The sequence below is a fragment of the Clytia hemisphaerica genome, unplaced genomic scaffold (genome assembly GCF_902728285.1).
Source record: "Clytia hemisphaerica strain Z4C2 unplaced genomic scaffold, Clytia hemisphaerica genome assembly, whole genome shotgun sequence".
NCBI classification, from domain to species: Eukaryota; Metazoa; Cnidaria; class Hydrozoa; order Leptothecata; family Clytiidae; genus Clytia; species Clytia hemisphaerica.
This window is the reverse complement of record NW_027103325.1, coordinates 97,704-110,021: the sequence shown is the minus strand read 5'-3', so window position 1 is coordinate 110,021 and position 12,318 is coordinate 97,704.

The window sequence follows — 12,318 nt, the reverse complement described above, 5'->3', positions numbered from 1 at the left end:
TTGAACGTTATCTAATAAAGAACAAAATAAAATAAAACATACAGTTTTATCCCGGGGGGGGGGCACCCAGGCAAAACGACCGACGGGTATGTGCGGACCCTATGGGTGTGTATTTCGAAATAACCAAAGTGCACTGTAAGGGTACAAATTTCAAGTTCTAATGGTCGTTCAGATTGAATTCTACTGTTTCTACTTCAAAGTACATTTCAATTTTTGATTTTTTTGCCTGCTTAATAGGCCAATGTTAATATGCCAATCAAGTGAGTCATTTTGAGTCAATTTAGAAGGGTTTTAGCTAGTCTAAGAAGTTATATTTTCTAAAATTTTCCTACTCGGACCTAACCATGGTGGGTCCTCCTGATTAATTCAAATGATATTGCACACTATTTCAGACTATAGCTTTCTATTTTAAAAAATACGACGATCCGTGTTTTAGTAATCCGAAATACGACGATCCGTGTTTTAGTAATTTAAAATACGGCGATCCGTTTTTTAGTAATCCGAAATACGGCGATCCGTCTTTTAGTAATCCGAAATACGACGATCCGTCTTTTAGCAATTTAAAATACGGCGATCCGTCTTTTAGTAATCCGTCAATCCGTTGATCCGTCGATCCGTCTTTTAGTATATGCCTGAACCGTAGATGAAAATACGGTTCCTCATACGGCTTAACAATCTGATAAAAGACAGAATTGTGAGCAGAAGAAAACAGAGAGAGAGAGCGTTGAAAGTGACGTTTCGTAAACGTGATAATTTTTTTAAACATTTGATCGGTATTCGTAATTGATTTAATTGGAATTTTTTTAATAGATTAGATGCTGCAACCTTGAAAACAGCTCGGTAACCAAACGGTGGCCAATGCCCTCCGACGAACAATCGTACCATTGGTAAGAAATTCTTTTCTTTTTTTTCACGTGGCATGGGATTATTTTGCTTGAAAGAAGCGAAGATACGTTTTTCTCTAACAAACTAATGCCAGATATTTGAATCTGGGTAGTTTTTGGAAACCGTTTTAAATATACTTCGCGCCAAAAGTTGATGACTTAAAATTCAAAAAAGAGCTTCTGATAAAACGATTTCCAAGAATGTATCCATCCTCCATAAGCTATATAGTTCGACAAAAAACTTTGTTTAAATTTTACAGCCTAACCAATGCTCTCCGCAGTCTAAATATATGTGCTCTAAATTTTTGGAAAATTGATTGCTTTTTAGTCTCTTTTAAAACAAGATCTTTCAAATTTTTTTGAAGTACAACCTTTTAAGGAATTAATTTCTGGGAAAGTAGGGTCTAGTCTGAGTTGTTCCTAGGTCCTGCAACACCCTTTTTATGTTGAGAATTGAGCTGAGCCGTTCATGGTTGATAAGCCATGTGCTAATCAGCCTTATAAGCCGTCTTTTTTGCTTGAAAATGCCAGTAGGCCGTAAGGCCGTAGGATTTCTAGATAAAACTCAATCGATTATAGTCTGTGTAATGACCTATGAAAATGAGACAGGGGTATTATATTTTTTTACTAGTCTGTGTAATGACCTTTCGGACTTAGAATTTTTCATTAGTAGGATACTTCGTTCTTTTAAAACCTTGAGGACTTAATTTTTGGGTCAAGATGAACATTTTACAAGAATTTTTGTCGTTCGATTGGTCGTTAACTAGTCAAACAAAGACTTTTATTATGTTTTTCTAAAGAACGCGTCATCTCTATTGTTTTGAATAACCAATTATGTGAATATCTTATAAATACTTCAACGCAACTGTTATTTCCAAAATTTTCCAATCTTGTTCAAATTTACACAGGAATTGTGTTTCAGTATCCTTTATTATATTCTCATAGTGATATGTTTGTAAAATATCTGTGTCGGGTTTTAAAAATCAAAAGGAATGGTCGCCCAGTCAAAAAATGCTCAGATCGTTTTCAAATTTGCACTGTAATATTGTAATTTTAGTATTCTCTTTCGAATTCCAATGGATGTGTGTTTGAATTTTTCATTCCATTGTCAAGTTACAGAGTTTTGTACGTCCATAAAACTAGAGAAGTTAGCCATATGCAAGATTAGCACTCGAGCAGCTGACGATTCATGGCCAAAATTTCTCCAAAGTCTTTCCACATTGTTGGACCAGTATGCATCAAACTTCTCATAAATCATGTCCAAAACATCATGAATAATGATGAAAATGATCACTATCTTTCACTGAGATTTGCAGCTAAGCCCACTATCGGCAGCCATCTTTTTCTAGATACTTTCGCAATATTATCAAAATCCAGATAATCCGTGCTGGGACTTTAGGTGGTAATTGATAATTTCGAAGTTTGCAACAGGCGTCATTTTTGCATTTTCTGAACTGCAGCATGTAAAATCCATCAACCATGTGCTCTGACCTAAACTTTTGGAGAGAGGGATATTTTGGCAGCTTTGGCTGGTTATGAGGTATGTCACATTCATCTTTGATCAGAGGTTCAATTGCAGATAAACAAGACACAATCTCTGTGGCATCACGATTGGGACCGAACGTTAGAACTGGTTTCCCTTTAAGCTCCATTTCTTGGTAGCATTGTTCCAGCTGTTTGATGGGGCTGATCAAACCTGTTTGATATGCTTCTGAAAGTCCTTGTTGCTTCTTTGCGTTGCAACGGACATCTTTCATTGTTTTGCAGCTCTGCACGCATTTTTCAAAATCTCCAAGATGGTCACGTTCCAATGCAAGGCCCTGCATCCCAATGTTTAATATGGACATGCATCTTTCAGCAGGGTTAATATAGGATTGATTAGGTGCACACCTACCAACATTGAGAACATGAAAGTCCAAGATTCTGAACAGTGCTAACAGTGTACATTGGACAAACAAAAATGTTATATTATTTTTATTTTTTATTTATTTATTTATTTTCCGATTTATTTAATGTTGGTCTGACATAGTTATAATAAAATACTAATTAATACCAACTGTAGAGAATACGCAATACTATAATAAAGAATATATAAGATAAAAAATTTTTATATACATATTTTAGAAAGACAAACATTTGTAAGGTTTATTTCTTTCAGCGAGGATTTGAAAGAATCGATTGATGGTTTGAGCTTAATTTTTTCTGGAATTTGATTCCAGATCAGGCTTCCTCGGAATAAAAAGGATTGAGTTCCAAAACGTTGAGACTTAGCCTTAGGTATTGTCATCAAAACTTTGTTTCGAAAGTTAAATTTTATTTCCTTCGTTATATAGATTTGTTGCATGAACTTTGGATTTAATTTATTTTCGGATTTGTAAACCTCACAAAGTAGAAAGCAAAGCTGAATTTCATGAACCGTTTTACATTTGGCGTTTTGCAATAAAACCTCATAGTCATTTATGAAATCACAAAGTAATGTTCTCAATGCCCGTTTATGGACTTTGGTGATTTCTTCATATGTAGTTTTATTACAAAACATCCAAATTATTGGTGCATAGTTAAATGTTGACATGATGTAAGCGTTAAATATCAACTTTCGTTGATCAAAATTTAGATAATTGCGAATTCTGTTCAGACTCCAGACTCTCGACCTAGCTTTAGAGCAAAGATCATTGATATGTAATTCGAAAGTGAGATTGTTATCAATGGTAATACCGAGAAGCTCAACAGAATTCGTAGATTTTATAGTTACATTTCTGACAGTGATTTCTATAGGAATATTCTGATTTCCTAAAACTAGCATTTGAAATTTACCAGGATTTGCAGCAAGGTAGTTGTTTAAAAACCAGTCTAAGATTATTTCCAGGTCAAACTCTAGATTCGAGATGACTTCTGCAAGAGTTTCAGCACACGAGTGTAAGGTATTATCATCGGCAAAATTGCAAATGCTAGCTTTCACAATAAAAAGAAATAAATCATTTATGAAAATATTAAATAAAAGAGGCCCGAGAATCGAACCTTGTGGAACACCTAGAGTGATCTCTTGCCATTCGCTGTATTCAGAGCCGATTTTTGTTCTCTGATAGCGATTACTTAGATAACTTTTCAATAGTTCAAGACTCTTTGTATCAATTGCGTAGGCTTTGAGCTTTGCAACCAGAAGTTTGTGATCAATGCAATCGAAAGCCTTCGACAGGTCCATCAAAACTGCCCCCACCTTTCCGGACCCATCAAGACTTTGATGCCATTGACCAATCATTTGTATTAATGCATGCTGAGTGCTGTGTTTAGCTCTAAACCCGCAGAGTCTTGAATCGAAAATGTCATCGAAGTTGGAAGAGAGTTGGTTATGAATTATTCTCTCATAAATTTTAGAAAAAGCTGGTAAAATACTAATTGGTCGATAATTTTTCTTCAGAAACTTATCTTCCTTTTTATAAACAGGAGTAACCCTTGCCTTCTTAAGACTCTGGGGGAATTTGCATGAATTGAAAGCAAGGTTTATGAGTTTTGATAATGGTTCTGACAGTATATCAGAAACCATTTTTATTAATTTCACTGAGAAAGGACCACTGACAGATTTAGCTTGAGTATGACACGATGTGTGTCTTCAGCCTTTACATCACTGAAGGAAAAAGATTTATGATTATGATCTCCTCCTCCATCAGAAAAGATACAAAGGTATGGTGGAACAGCTATTTCTTGTGACCTGATAACACTGATCAATTCGACAACGTGTCTGAGTGGATCAGAAGCCTGGAAGATAGAGTCTTTGATACCAACAAATATCTGGCCCGTGAAAAATGACTTGGTTGCCTCATCTGGTATATCAACCATAAAGGAGACCGATGGTGTCAAATTAGCAACATGATAGTTGTGATCTGATGCCTCCAGTTCAACATCCTTCTTCGTCAGTGCTCTTCTGTTTCGATTGTTGGCTGGCTCAGGTGTACCAGGTTCACCCACTGACACCTTGGCTTTGTCGTCCAAACAGAAGAGTCCTGTATTATCTCGATTCTCAAAGCACCAGTTCTTCAAATACCTGTAGAAATAAAAAAATCCTCATTTCAACGAGAGAAGTGAAAAAAAGAAAAACTGCAATTACATCGAATTCTAACCACAAAATATAAAGTTGTAAAGGTTATATTTTGTGATGTGATTTATATTTTGATCTTAAACAAATGAAATAACAAACAAGTCTTACAAAAAGTATGCGTAAACATAATGAGCATCCTCGTGGTGCTTTCGAATTTGACGCCTCTGTATTTTCGACACAATATCAAATAGACCTTTGTAATGAGTTGATGTTTTTCGATTTCCATTCGGCGGTTCAAATGCGTATCGAACTGACGTCTCACAAGGATTGTTGGCATCAACTTCACCTTTCTCTTTCAGTCGATTTTTCACCTAAAATAAGCAAGTACATAACTTAAATGGAAAGTGAAGTTAAAAAGATTAAAAAAACAAAACCATCAGAAAATGCCCTATCCGCTTAGGGGAACATCTCAATCCAAGGCATACATTTTTTATTAGTTTGTCAATTGAAACAGCAATGGGCAGATGAGCTGACATTGTTTTTCGCCTGTCCTCTGCAGCTGTTCCGTATTCCTCCAGAAGTTTCTGCAATTCTGCATAAAACGCCTTAAAGTCACCTTCAGGACGACCCTCATTTGTCTTTCTTAAATCATAGATAAACTCAGCTTCATCGTCTTCCCCGAGTGGCATCGATGTAAACAACTCAAATTGTTCGTCAATTCGTGATTTGTCACTAAAATTGTAAAATATACACAATGCTTAATGTTATGAAACCTACTTCTTACAAGTGCTGTTCAATTTCACTTGTATATATGCCCTGTATACGTATGTCATTTGATATTATGTCTATGTCTATGTCCTGTATTCATGTAAGTCTTGTATATGTATGCATGTATTGTTAGACAGTATGTTCACAAAATAGGAGACAAATGTTTTTCCAAAGACATTTGGAAAAACATTTTTATTTCATTCACAAACAGAATTACCTTCAAGAATGTCAAAGGTGGTCATTTCGTCATTGTCAAAGTTAAATTGTCAATTGTTCTGTCAATAAAAATATCAAGTAAATATTTCAATTGGTTGATATGATGAGACAACACACAAATTGGTAAAGTGGGGGGATCTAAGAATGAAAAAAATCTAAGGAGGAGAAAACATTTGTCTGAATGATAACAAATGATTGTGTAAGAAGTATTTAAGCAACATTTACCTTGATATGTTTCCAGTCAAAAACTCCACCATACTTCTTCTTATCACTGGTGTGATAGCAGCCACTTTTTCATACTTCGCCCTCATCTGTTCAGCAAACGACGACTTTTCATACCTAGATACCAGCTTCCGTACTTCAATTAATACTGACATCTGTTTTGTGTGGTCAATTTTCTCCTCTACCTTCCATACAAACACTGCATTACCAATGTGGTTTCCACAATTATATTTGAACATCTGGATCCTATATATAAAAATTAAATTTTGAATCATCAGACATTTTATTATAATTTTGCAAAATCCTTTTGATTGATTAATTAGTCAGAACTTTCCAACTAAAGGTTTATTGATTACTGCAAAATTTATGTGAAACATTTAACTTGAGATATTGCATGATTTTGACTTTGCTTTGATACAAACCAAAACTACCATGCTGTAAAATAATCACCCAAGTAGATTTCTCAAAAAAGATAACACATCAGAGAGTTAAAAACAGGCTTTCATAGAGAAAACAAATCAAATCAAACTTTTTCCCTTCAAAGAATAAATTTTGAAAGTTACCTAGAACCAAGCTTCAATTCTTTGAACCAAATATATCTTCTTTTTCTGTCTTCAGGGACAAATGATTCATCGACCACCACCCACTCATAAAAATCTTTATCTGCTAAAAGCTCATTTAATTGTATGTATTCCTCTTTGACTTTCTGGACTACATCTATTTGAACCAAAGTTTCTCTTATTGAGTTGAAATCAGATACTTCACTCCTATTGCTTTGAGACCTTTCCATTGTTTTTGTAAGAAAGTCAGAGTACGGCGAGCTGTCGACAAGCACTTAAGAATTTATTATTGATATTCTCGTAACCATGTAAGAAACTAAGAGAGTCAAAAAGTTGGTCACTTTGAACCTTGAGGTCATCACATGAAAGGCTAGGCTTAGCCTTTTTTTGTTGCTTATAGTTTCTATATTGCTTCTGGTAAATCTGTGAAAAATATGGGGGTAAAGTTTTGCAATGACCATTTGAAGCAGCAATGGTAAACTTTGATTCGTTTGTGTCGATTGACCATAGAGCATTGGTTACGATTTCAAGCGTTCTCTTAACATCAGCAACCATTTGGGTAGAACATTCCATTTTGGTTAGTAAGATGACATCATTGAGCAACTCTTCCTTCTTATTGCTTGGATCATTAACGAGTTCAATTTTATGTTTCCTTTTGGCATTTTTCATCAACAAATCATAAGCTGAAACAGTTGGTTGAGCTTTGGGCAGTTCTTTTTGCTGTTCTTTTCTTAAAAGAAACCAAACGACATTTCCCGTAGTGATGAGTGATATGGGGGAAGTGAAGTGGTGTTGTGACAAATTCAGGAGGTTTTTGTGATTCACTTGCTAAGTAAGCTTTCAACAAAATGGTGTTTTCCGTTTTTTTAGTTTTTGACCAAAGTAGATCAACTGTGCCAGTTTTCCTACATTCGATAAACTGCCTCTCCGATATTTGACTCTATAGAGAGAATTGAAATTTAAAATGTAAGATTTTTCAGATAAGCAGTAATTTACAAACAACATTATTTGCTGAAAGGCAAGGGAAAATTACCAACAGGTCCAACAATGTTGATAGCCTTACAGCCTTGATGTATCAAGTGTAACAAAAGAATTTCAAAAAATGAAACTTGCACCCCAAGGGGCTCAGACACGGAGCAGGTGTATAAAATTTCAAACAAAACAAACTACTTTTGAAGACTCGGTGGTGTACCACAGCTTTGGCCTCATTTTGATGTATTAAACTCGTTCCCAAGCCCCAAAAACAAAAAAAATTCAAGAATAAAACTTGCACCCCAAGGGGTTCAGACAAGGAGTAGGTGTATAAAATTTCAAACAAAACGAACTACTTTTGAAGACTCGGTGGTGTACCACAGCTTTGGCCTCGTTTTGATGTATTAAACTCGTTCCCAAGCCCCAAAAACAAAACAAAAATTCAAAAAATAAAACTTGCACCCCAAGGGTTTCAGACAAGGAGCAGGTGTATAAAATTTCAAACAAAACGAACTACTTTTGAAGACTCGGTGGTGTACCACAGCTTCGGCCTCGTTTTGATGTATTAAACTCGTTCCCAAGCCCCAAAAACAAAAAAGATTCAAAAAATAAAACTTGCACCAGAAAAGGAGCAGGTGTATAATATTTCAAACAAAACGAACTACTTTTGAAGAATCGGTGGTGTACCACACAGCTTTGGCCTCGTTTTGATGTATTAAACTCGTTCCCCCAAGCCCCAAAAACAAAACAAAAATTCAAAAAATAAAACTTGCACCCCAAGGGTTTCAGACAAGGAGCAGGTGTATAAAATTTCAAACAAAACGAACTACTTTTGAAGACTCGGAGGTGTACCACAGCTTCGGCCTCGTTTTGATGTATTAAACTCGTCCCCAAGCCCCAAAAACTCAAACAAGCACCCCAGAGAGATTCAGACAAGACACAAGTAAAACAAGATTCCAAAAAGAGCCATTTTTGAGGACTCTATAAGCTTTCAATAAAACCAGATAAAATCGATAAGCCACAGGCACAGAAAAAAGTCAAACTAGAAACAGACTATTTTTGTAAAAAAATAATACCTTTGATACATTTTCTCCAACTGCCAAAATGACCTTGAACCATCCTGTTTCCAAGTAAGATCCAGCAGCTAAATCTTCATCCATAATTCAAAAAGTTTTTTAAATATACTAAAGTTCCATTTTTATCAAAATTCAATTTTCACTGGTTCAGCTTTCAGTCTTGTCTTCTGTTGAAAAACAAAAACGTCGGCTTCACCGATCAAATTCGCCATGCTTGCTCTCTTCCGTAATGCTTTTTTCTTCGAAAACACAGAAAAATTAGCGGGTTCTAGCCTAAAAGTCTCTACGGTGGAGTTTCATAGTTTCACTCGCCCGGTTCAAAATCCCGATATTTTCCCCGCTCATCCGACTCGGGTTTTTTGTTTTGAGGGTGGGTCGGTCGGGCGACGCAGACGGAACATATTATTGATGGCCGCCTTGCCTTGGCTTCATCTTTTTCAAAGTCCGTCATTTCGCATGTAGTCCAATCAATGGATGACGACTTGATTTGGTTAGACTGAGTGATAATAGTTGTATTTGTTGTTGTAAGTTAGGGTCCATAATAAATTCTTGTTTTAACATTTTCAAGGACATAACAACAGTCATCCTGCAACAATTCAATATGTTCCTCCCAGATAGTGATTGGCATAAAAGCTTGGCCGTCGTGGATGACACCTGAGCAAAGTCTCACACAAACACCCAAAACCACTCATAAAGCCAACCAATGCAATTTGGAGTCCCCGACTTGCGACAGGTGCAGCGGCTTTTAACATGTTTTAAGGACGTCCAAAACTCAGCCTCCAAAAACCAATCAAAAACCCAACAATCCAATCTGGAGTCCCCGACTTGCGACAGGTGCAACGGCTTTAAACATGTTTTAAGGACATCCAACACTCAGCCTCCCCAGCTTCCATAACCCTGAGCCGACCCACAGTCCAAACAAACTAAGAAACATAGAAAAATAAACAAAAACTCGCACATAAATACAAAGAAACAAAAAAGGGGCTTAAACAACAGACAAAACAAACGACAAGTATCAAAAAACACAAATTTTCAAAAAGTAGGCCCAGAACCCAGTTCGACACCTAAAGTCCGAAATGCCGTCCGCACGGGAAAGAACAAACAAATGGTGAAGATCAGAGATCTGACCTCAAGGAGAGAAAGTGTTGAAAATACTAAATAAAATCAACATAAAAGGGGTTGCGGAACGAGCGTTCTGTTTTCGCAAAGCGAAGAAATCTCAAAATGTACAAGAAATTGACTCCTTTATTAATGCAGAATTTAAAAAATAAACTAATAAGACCTTACATTTTACCTAGAATTTATTAGTGAGTCATAAAAATAATGCCAAAAAAGAGGATGTTTGAAAATTAGAAGACAAAAAGTCATTTGTACTCGATTTTGTAATACTTTTGTAGTAGCTTCAAAAAATCTTCCTGGAAAAAGTATAAAGATATCTGCTCAATACAACTTTTCACAAGCTAAAATAACAAAAACTAAAAACTAAAACTGCAAAAGTAGCATCGTAGCATGGACTTATAGGGGTAATACAGTGGTATTTAAAAAAAAGGGTAACACAGAATATTTCATACAGGGTTTTTTACGGTGGCCGACAAGGGCAAAAATCTTACTTTCTTTTTTTGGGGGGAATCTTTGTTTTTTGGGGGGAATCTTTGTTTTTTTGGGGGAATCTTTGTTTTTTTGGGGGAATCTTTGTTTTTTGGGGAATCTTTCTTTTAGGGGGAATCTTTAACTTTGAGGGAATCTTTCTTTTTTTGTGAAGAATCTTTAATATTGGGGGAATCTTTTTTTTTTTTTGGGGGGGGGATTCTTTTTTTCTTGCCCGGGGAGGTAATAGGCTTTGCGGACACCCGAATTTCCTATTAGCAGAGTCTTGTGAAATCTGGAATTCTTCAAAGGGTAGAAATCTAGAAAATAAACCCGGATTTTCACTAATTTTGTTATTCTTATTGGATTTTGAATGCCAAGGAATTGGATTTTTAAGCTCTTTTTGAATCTTTGGAGAGACTGGAACTACATGTTGTCATTTTTACGACCTTTAGTGGGGTTCTCAAGATCCAAAAAAGGCATTCTTAAAAGCGACACATACCTGTAACCTCCTTTTGATTAGGTACTCTTCTGTGCATAATTGTAGGGGGTCATTTTGCAATTTTTTGGAAAAAAGACACCCCAATATCATTTTATAATGACCCCCCCCCCCCCATTTTATGGAATGTTCTTAAAAAGTGCCAAAACCTTCATTTTCCTGGTTTTTGGGAAAATCATCCCAAAATCACTTGATAATGACCCCCCACCATTTTATTCTGCTTTTTTTACCCACCCCAAACACCGAGTTTTTGATAACCGAAAATATTTTTGACCAATGATTTCTGTACTATGCCCGTGAGTTTTCAGGCTAATTTCGCTTAAAAAAAAGGAACTGATTTTCATCCAGCGTATTTCCGTTATTGTCATAAATTTCCAAAACATTCCTAAAAGTTTTTCCGGAATAACTCGGCCATTTTATTCTGGCTTACTTACTTACTAAAAATAACGGATGATTCTACAAAATGGCTCAGATAAAAAGCGAGAAACTTAAACGTTTTCCACTTTGACGAAATGGTCTCCTGAATTTGACGAGTCGAAGTGGACAAGTGGACTCTACTTTAGCTGTTTAGCTGGACTCATTGGACTAAATTTTGTTAAATTGTTGTGTTGAACCTGTGTAAGAAAGTACATTGATACAACGCAGATGCACCACTTCAACCAGCAAGGAGTCTACTTAAGGGAGTTTAAATTGCGGAAAATGAAGAAAGTGGGGATTGACATGATATCTTCAGAGAGGAAAAGCAAAATTCTCATCCACAATTGGAAGGCAGGAATGGGAAAACAGAGAAGCAAATATAATATCTTAATGGAACTAGTTTTTGCGAGACTGAATTCTGTGGTTTTTGTGGATTTGGGCCCAACCGCAAAATTGAGTTTCCGCAAAATTTTCCAATGTGAAAAACAGGGTCGATTAATTCACTGGGCTCTAATTTTCTTTCAAGTGAGTGCCAGCCAGCCAACCCAACTAGCCAACTGAACATCTTTCCATCTCCTCCGCACGTGATTCTTATAACTTATTGTTAGTGTTACCATTTTGATAGACTCAATTATTACGGTACCGAATGAAAGGAAAATCTTAAAGTCGTGACTCAAAAAAACATTCCCCCGCTGCAAAAAAAAAGATTCCTCCAAAGTTAAAGATTCGAACAAAATTAAAGATTCCCGAAAAAAAGAAAGATTCCCCCAAAAAACAAAGATTTCCCCCTAAAAAGAAAGATTCCCCCCAAAAAAAGAAAGATTCCCCCAGAAAAAGAAAGATTCCCCCAGAAAAAAGAAAGTAAGATTTTTGCCCTTGTCGGCCACCGTAGTTTTTTAAACTGAAAATAATTTGATGATTTTTAAAAGATCCTTCTAGAATTTTTCAACAAACGTATCCTGTGAAAAAAGAGCCTATTTCAATCATGAAGTCCTTAAAACAATAACACACCTGATGTGTAGTTTATAGTAATAATGTAGTCTTTCTCGTCATTGTTTTGATTCTGTAGTTTTAAAATATT